Consider the following 8,223-nt stretch of genomic DNA (forward strand, 5'->3'; position numbering starts at 1 on the left):
ACTGCGGGGCATTGACGCGGACATTGGTGGTCTTATGGGTGTTCCCCGTGGGCTCAGATCACTGGCGACGCGTTAATTACACAAAAAAAACTTAGAAACATCACGTGCATGGTCTCTACTTGGTGATTTAGAGCTTCACTTTGTACCTACTTTGAGGACAACACTGACGTGGCGCATTGTATACAGGGTGTTCACGCCACTTCTGGACGCCATGACAGGCGGAGGTAGATACTTCCGGCGCTCCTATGTTTTCCTTGAATTTGGGTGGGTGCGCGACGACTCCTGGTTCACCAGCGAGGAATTGCGCGAGAGCTATACTCTCTAGAAATGCCCCAGCTACGTGCTTTTAATCTGGCGATGCGCACCGTCAGGAACAAAATGTCACCAGTGAGGTTATTTCGATTATCTAGAGACGAGGGACGCCACTGACGCTGCAGAGTTTCGCTGACCGCAGGTAAGCAGAACATTGATCTCCATGGCGCGTTGAGCAAACAGTTCTGAAGCTACCGGAAGTAAGTGGCTTGCCATGGAAGTGTGCGCTTGACACGCTTCGCAACGCTTCCCAGTGTTCGTTGAAACAGCGTTCAGGGCGCTGGATTTTTTCTTGTCCTCTCAAAGAGAGCTGCTTTTTGAGCAGTAACGGCGCATACAGACCCGAAATGTGTCCTGGAAAGCCGTGCGACGTGAAACCAAATTGAGATTTCATTTGATCAAGTGTGCATATATCCCACGGTCAAATGCCTTGTTCTCGAGATTTAATTAAAAACGGGCTAGTTAAAACCCACTCAAAGAGGCGAAAAAGCATGGACCAAAACATCGACTGAATGCACCAGGAAGCGCAGCAGACGCCCGACTTCCGAAACAAGCATCGAACTTCCAGTGGCTTCACGTGCACCATGGCTCGGAGGGCAGCTGTGAAGTAGACGGTGCTCGCCTACTTCTATGTGCTGCCGACAGGTGGCGCAACTCGACAAACGCGTGGATGCGGCGACAGCGGTCCCTCGAACAACGATCTCCGTACAACGCTACAGGTGCCAATAGAGCCACTACTGCACGCATAAATGCAAGCTGGCACAATGCTTTGGGAAAGAAACCCTCGAATAGCGAAGCAAACAATTCAAAACTTTCGAAAATTGGGCATTACAGAGACTTTCGTCGCGCTGAAGGAAACTTAATGAAATCGTTCGGAAGACTGCTAAAGCCAAGACCCAGTTCGGCGACCCCGGCGGGGAAGCTCGGCGCGTACCTTCGGCGCCTGGGGGAGGAAGGTGACTACCGGCGATGCCTTGTCGTTCACGAAGTAGTTGAACGCGTTTAAGGGCATGTAGGTTTGAATTCGACCTCAGGTGTGTGTGGACCAGGTGACTCGAATGAAGTTTATTCTAATTTAATAACGAGAAACTAAAACTTAGATTACCAAGATTACTTTTATTTTCACTCCTCTAGGGTCACAAGAAAAAAAAAGACAGTAAATCAATCACTGCAATAATGTGCAGGACTGACTTACTAATACTCTTTCATTCACAACCCGAACAAATTATCTTAAAGATGTATGACATACTTTTAGTCAAGATAATTAAATTGTCAGAGTTTTGATGTTTTAAGCATTGACATACCCTTAAAAAACTAATTTTCTGCTCAGTCTGTGTTCCTGATCTGTATATGTGATGTGATGTATTTTTGTTTTTATTTTATTCAATTTATATACCGCTGCGCTACCTTCTGTATGCTTTCTTGCGAACATTGAATGGCGTATCTTTCTACCTTGGCTGTCCCATGTCTGTTGGTGGTATCAATCAACTAATCAATAAATAAAATAATGTTTTGTCAATTGTGGCCTTGGATGCCGGTGCTCTATTGCACTAAACTGGCAGCTAGGTATGATAGGTATCTTTCCCCGTATGAAAATCTTATATCTGGGCCATATCGGGCCATATCAAACATTATATGATTATACACGGCCTACATACAGCCTTATCTGGCGTATTACGGACTTACCTGGCGTATATACAGCTTGATATAACGTATATACAGCCTTATCTGGCAAATATGAAGCCTTACCTGGAATGTATGCAGCCTGATCTGGCATATATACCGCCTTATTTGAGGTATATACTTCGTTATCTGTCGTATACAGCTTTATCTAGCGGCCGACTTTTAATTAAATATTTATAAACAAGTTAAATGAATGAAAGGCGTTTACAACTCTCTAATGCCAAATTAGAACGCAGCTCTTGAGGAGGAGGAGGGGAGGATACGGAGGGGACGGTATCCGCCTCTCCTCCCCTTCTCATCTACTCCTCGCCTCCTCCCCTCTTCTCTTCCTCCTCCTCCCTCCCGCGCGATGCATTATGGGAAATGTCCTATAATGCAACGCGCGCGTCACCACGGTGCATTATGGCACGTTTCTCATAATGCACAGCGCGGTTACGCCGACGGCGACGCGTTACGCCGACCCGTTACGCCGGTGTAGCCGTAACGCGCCGGCGTAACGCTTTTTTGTGAAACGTCGCTGTCGGCGTAACGCTTTTTCGTGACGCGTCGGCGTCACCGTAATCTTTTTCGTGACGGGTTACGCCGACGTGTCACGAAAAAGCGTTACGCCGACGCGTTACGCGACGCGTCACGAAAAAGCGTTACGCCGACGCGTTACGGCTACGGCGACGACGACGCCGACGCGTTACGAAAAAGCGTTACGCGACGCGTTACGGTTACGCCGACGGCAACGCGGCTCAAGACGGAAGCGCGCGCCTAAGAGCTGCGCTCGAAAAAAAAAAAAAAAGGTTTAAAAACTGCTTTGTTAGTTAACTGTAAATGACTCATTGTTCGCGAGCTAAATAGCACAAATAATCCCAAACCTCAGCTTTGGCAAGCTTAAGATTGGGATCATTTGTGCTAATTTTTGCGAGGATTTCAACGTAGCTAATTATTTCAAAGTGTAACATTACGTCCGAATTGTTCGGGAGACCCGTTTTTCAGGAATTTAGGTTATTCGCCAAGTTTACAAAAATTAAGTCATATACAGCAGTATCTCTTCTGTTTGGCATTCCAGGGCAAAACGTAAGTAAGATAATTTGGATATTTAACGACTCAATATTCGTCCTGTGTTTGTATTTCCTCATATTATCGTTAGGAAGGTGATGCTTTTACATTGTGTACTCGGTGCTATATAAGTAGACGAAAATAATTTCTAGTTTGTTTTGAAATGTTTTAGAAAAAAGGCTAGCTGTTTTGGGAAAATGAACTATTTTTCATTTCTCAGCAAACAATTCAAAAAGCTCTTGTCCAATTCAGTATTCAATGTAACTTATCACTTTCATAAGATTAATATTGAAGGAAGTATGTATCGAACTGTGTCAATATTTTATTGTTAATTATCTAAATGAATTAGTTTATTAATGGCAGTCATACTTCACCCTCGAATGCCCAACTAAATATGACAGCAGCCACTTTGCACTATTTGCCTTGCCTTTTTATTTTGATAAATAAAAGCTGCTTTGAAGCAAATCAAGGCGGAAGGAGACATGACCCTTCATTCAAAAAATAGAATAATCACAGCTGATAAATTTTCACTAAATATTCTTGCCTTCTTTTTTTCCTCGTCGAGATGTCTATTTGGGTGGATAGAGAAGTCTTTTTTTAGATGCACAATTATGACCAGTCTTCCATTAAAAATGTGCAGTTCTAAGACTGCAAAACTTTTTTTCGCAACAAGTCTACTCAGTTTTTTTTTCACATTAGTATGATCTTGCATGTAAATTTATGTGAAAAGCACGTGAGAAGGAAGAAACACATAACCAAAATTGTCTTTCGAATTACCGAAAAGTGCATTAACATACATAACTTGTACCGAGATAATTATTTATGGTTTGATCAAATTGGCTCAATTTTCATTTGTTGTCATGAATTACACAGTGTACACCAACAAACGACAGGGAAAAGAGGCTCCTCTATGGGAGTCTGACAAATGTGGCAGCCCTTGCAGTTTGGGTTGATTAATGTTGACAGTGCAAGTTAATTTGTTATGCATGTGGTACAAATAAGTCAGAGAACTGCATTTGAGAAAACAAAGTTTTTTTTTTATCTCCACAATTCAACTTCAGGTAAATCCCACATAGAAAATAAAGATGCTTAAACACATAAAACGTGGCTTCGTCAGGTGCTGACAAACACAATCAAATCACAATTATTCACAATACTTCTCATTTGTTCAGCAGTGGAGAAAATGACAGATATGACGCCTGCTTTGAACACACCTAAACATTACTTGTCAAACAAAGCCAAACACACTACAAGACCTAGTTTCGTCCAACCCTGACACACGCGTTAAAGGGATGTTGAACGGAAATCTGGATTCCACAAAACACCCTGCAAAAGCGTGCAACGGGATGCTTCAAACACCAAAACATCACTCATACAGCGATATCTCAAACGGAGAACCTTTTTTTTTTTTTTTTTAAAAAAAAGGGGCGAATTTGGCAGATATGTTTACGTCTTGTTTTTCCTAGAAGGAAAGGGGACGCCCTCGCGTCTTCTCCGCCTCGCCGCCTTGAGGAGGCAAAACGTAGAGAGGAGGAAACGAGATATCTTGGACGGCACGTGCCTCGTCGGCCTCGTTCAATCTCAACCTTTTTTCCCAAAAATATGGCCGTTCATTCGAGATATCGCCTTAAGAGTAGTTTTGTGGGGATTGTAGCGTCCCGGCTAGAACTCCTGTATTGTTTTTTTTTTAAATCCAAATTTCGGTTCACCATACCTTTAAAGCAGAATTTACAAAATATTTTCCTCAATCATCGGGAGAGAGGTAGTTTGATGAATACCGTAAAATACCGATCATCCGCCCATTTCGCGTAAGTGCCCAACCCCAAATTTTGTAAGAGCTAATAAGATATGTGCAGTACAAATACATGTAAAACTTATGACTACACATATGACATTTTGCTGTTTCGTTTTGCTTTAAACTTGGAGCCAAAGTGATGTGTAAGACCATCTAAGTCCACCACCAAGGCACAACATGCGTACTAAGTTCTAGTGTGAAACACATTTTTGAAAGGTGATTAAGATTAAGTGGAACCACACAAGAGTTTTTGGAGAAACCAAGGTAATGGTAAATTTGGGTGTTTACGTGCCAAACATTCGAAGGGCATCTGGCACACCCAAGCGGAGGACTGAAAATTAATGCAACCGCATGGGGATCTCTTGACGTGCAACCAAAAGTTTGGTTACAGGGCGCCTTCTCAGCAAGAAGCCTCTGCCATATTGCGGGCAGCTCAGGACAACATAGCAAAGGTTCTGATCATGTGCTGCAGCTGAAAGTCCAGGGGCATGTACAGTAACAATTACGAAAGGAGCCGTCTACTGGCCTTTACAAATTCATCTGAAACAGATTCGGTGTTGACACAATGTAATCAAGAGCAAAAATGCACTTGTGGAGTTTTGTTTGGGAAAGGAGGACATTGAGAAGCTGATTGTCGGCGGAATACACAGGAAAGAATTGGGAAAGGGAGTAGTTCATTCTCTCGTGTACTATTGTCTCAGAAGCATCGATAACGAAACTCGTGGAGGGCAGCATACACTTCCATACTGTTCTTAACAAAGCACTCAATGGATGCATAGCAAATACCGTTTTTAGTACCACATCTGACTGTTCTGTTGTTTCTAAGTTTCTGGTTTTCATAAATACTAGGTGTGAAAGTGACACAACCATTCGTTGCCCTCTTGTAGATCAATGCTTTCTCGAACATAGACTGGGTCGATAAGAAACTTGCTATATTTCTGTTCGCTTGACATGCGCGTCCATGGAGTTTGACAGATGCGTCTGTCGCCTGTTTTGGAAAATGAACATCCCGAATTCTGTTCAAGACAAAATGCAACAGAGCCTTTATCCATGCGTCGCTCAATTGATTTAAGTGCATTTCCGATCCCGACAAGAGTAGCAAGTTGCTTATCGATTGCCCTAGTACCTTGGATAGCTCTAACTAGTTCACCATTTCTATCTTCGAAAAGGAATGCAGACATCGCCCAGAGAGGGCCTCAACGTCTTACAGAAAGACTGAGATATGTTAACTAGTGCATGTTGAAAGTTAAAAACTGTGGTGCATAAAGTGATGCGGTCTCTTCAACAAAGCGACTAAGAAAAGTTTCCGCCAGATCAATTTCGTGACGTCTCACAAACTCCTTTAACAGCATATGGATGGCGGAGACGAAGGGCTCTGCTGCATTTTCTGTCTTCAACAGAATTCGGAATGTTCATTTTTCAAAACAGACGACAGACGGATCTATAAAACTCCATGGACGCACATGTCAAGCGAGCCATCCATATGCTGTTGAAGCAGCCCTTCTTTGAATGCCCTAGCAAGCATTCAAAAAGGGGCTGCATTTACGTTCTACCGCCGCGGTACCCCCAGAAGTAGCCTCCTCAGTTATCGTGATGTTATCACCGACCCCCTCCTCCGCAACGCTAACTGGCGGTCGCTACAACGTCGTAGAGACGTCGCCTCCATCCGGGAGTTTTGTCGTGTTATGAGTGCGGACGACATGGACTGCCCCAACACACCGCGTGCCAACAGGCATACCGGTCGTCTGCAAACGGTGCTGGCGCGCACTCTCCGCCACAGGAGAACATGTCTCCTACGAGCCGCTGAGCTCTGGTTGGCCCTACCCCCGCAGCTGACAGCAGTGATTCCTAAGGGCAGGGACTCCAAAAAGAACTTTGTCAATTGATATCCCGGGAGGATGGCTGGCACCTGTGACCTGTCTCCCGTTGGCTGGAAGCGCCTTAGTGCTGATAGTTTTTCCGTCGCTGGGTGTCGGCGGGCGCGGGCTGCTGATCGGATGCGGGTGTTGTGTCGGTGTTAGGCTGGGACTCGTGTCCAACTGGCGCGAAGATGAGGCACTTGTGTCCGGTTTGTGCTTGCGCTGGCCGATATTCGTTGGCGGAGAGCTGTCGGTGCTGGGCGTTCTTGTCTGGCGGGTTTTACCCTCTAGGCCAGCGCAACCCCCCCCTTTTTTTTTTTATATAGAACAAAATGTTACAGATGAGCCAGTGGAAGGATGCCAGAAAGTACTGGAATAGGATAAAAAATTAGCCATGCCCTGAACTCACTTGCTTTCCGATACATTCTATGCCTGACAGAGCGCGGCGTTCTTGTGATAAAATGGGGTGGCTGGATGACCAGCTGCCTCTCGTCGATTGTTTTCAGCTGTCGTCCAAGGTACCACGACTCTGCATGATACTTACTGTCAAACCAGGCGGCCATTAGCATTTTCACTATCCCTAGCAGTACACAGTGCATGTAATCTATCACAAAACTGGACGCCAAATCGAAACGGGGAATCAAACTCAATACAGACGGCCCTTTAACGCCCTGTACTACACTTTGGCTATTCACAGCCTGTACGGCCTGTTGCTTCATGCCACTCCCTGTTCGCAAAGCATGCGTACCAGGAACGTAAATTCATGATCGGGAGGACCCATTGCGCTGACAAGTTTTGCCAGGGGTCTCACATAGAGAGCACCCATGCGAGCCATTACACGGGCGAATATTCTGCAGCAGAGCCTTTGCTACGGCGTCCACAGATGTGACTCGTGCAAAAATACGGGATATCAGTTGTCGCCCAGTTATAGGATGAGTCCATCTCAAACCCTGCAATGCAAGTTTTTTTCACTTCCATACAAAACTGCCGAAGAAAGGTATTAACATCAGGCTTTGAGCCGCACCAAAGACGAGTCAGTAGCTGAAATTTCTTGCATAGTCGCGGGGGAAGTTCAGGGATTACACAGTCCAAGGACTACAAGGAAGAGGTTGAGCTTTTGAACACCTTAACACCACCCGTATTCCAGAATAAAGAGAAGTCATATTTGCCGCTTCCAGATCTCACCTTCTTATATTTGTCCCCATCTGTTAGGTCACTGTAGGCATCAGAAGTGCCATGGTCTGGTGGTGAGAAGTATTCATACATCCTTTCATCCTCTAAGAATGAACGCAGCGTTGGAGCTAACTCTATCTGTAAAACTCTGCCGCAGTTGATAAGTGATTTGGTGCACAATGGACAGCATGCGATTCCAGCGGAAACAGAGGTGTGGCAATTCTCGCAAAAGAAATGTTCTTTTGCTGGATCACCGGATCGATACTTGGAAAGGAGCTTGAAAAAAGTGTACGTCGTTGACGGAAGAGAATGTGGGCGGGGCAGAAATGAGTTGAGAGCAAATAACAAAGCTGA

General features: G+C 44.8%; 1 pseudogene; it reads right to left on the reverse strand.

Moving 5' to 3' along the window:
* Positions 1-5,365: 5,365 nt before the first annotated feature.
* Positions 5,366-7,295, reverse strand: LOC121837139 (annotated as a pseudogene).
* Positions 7,296-8,223: the final 928 nt, after the last annotated feature.

Source organism: Ixodes scapularis, unplaced genomic scaffold (assembly GCF_016920785.2).
Source record: "Ixodes scapularis isolate PalLabHiFi unplaced genomic scaffold, ASM1692078v2 PGA_scaffold3__209_contigs__length_174095766, whole genome shotgun sequence".
NCBI lineage: Eukaryota > Metazoa > Arthropoda > Arachnida > Ixodida > Ixodidae > Ixodes > Ixodes scapularis.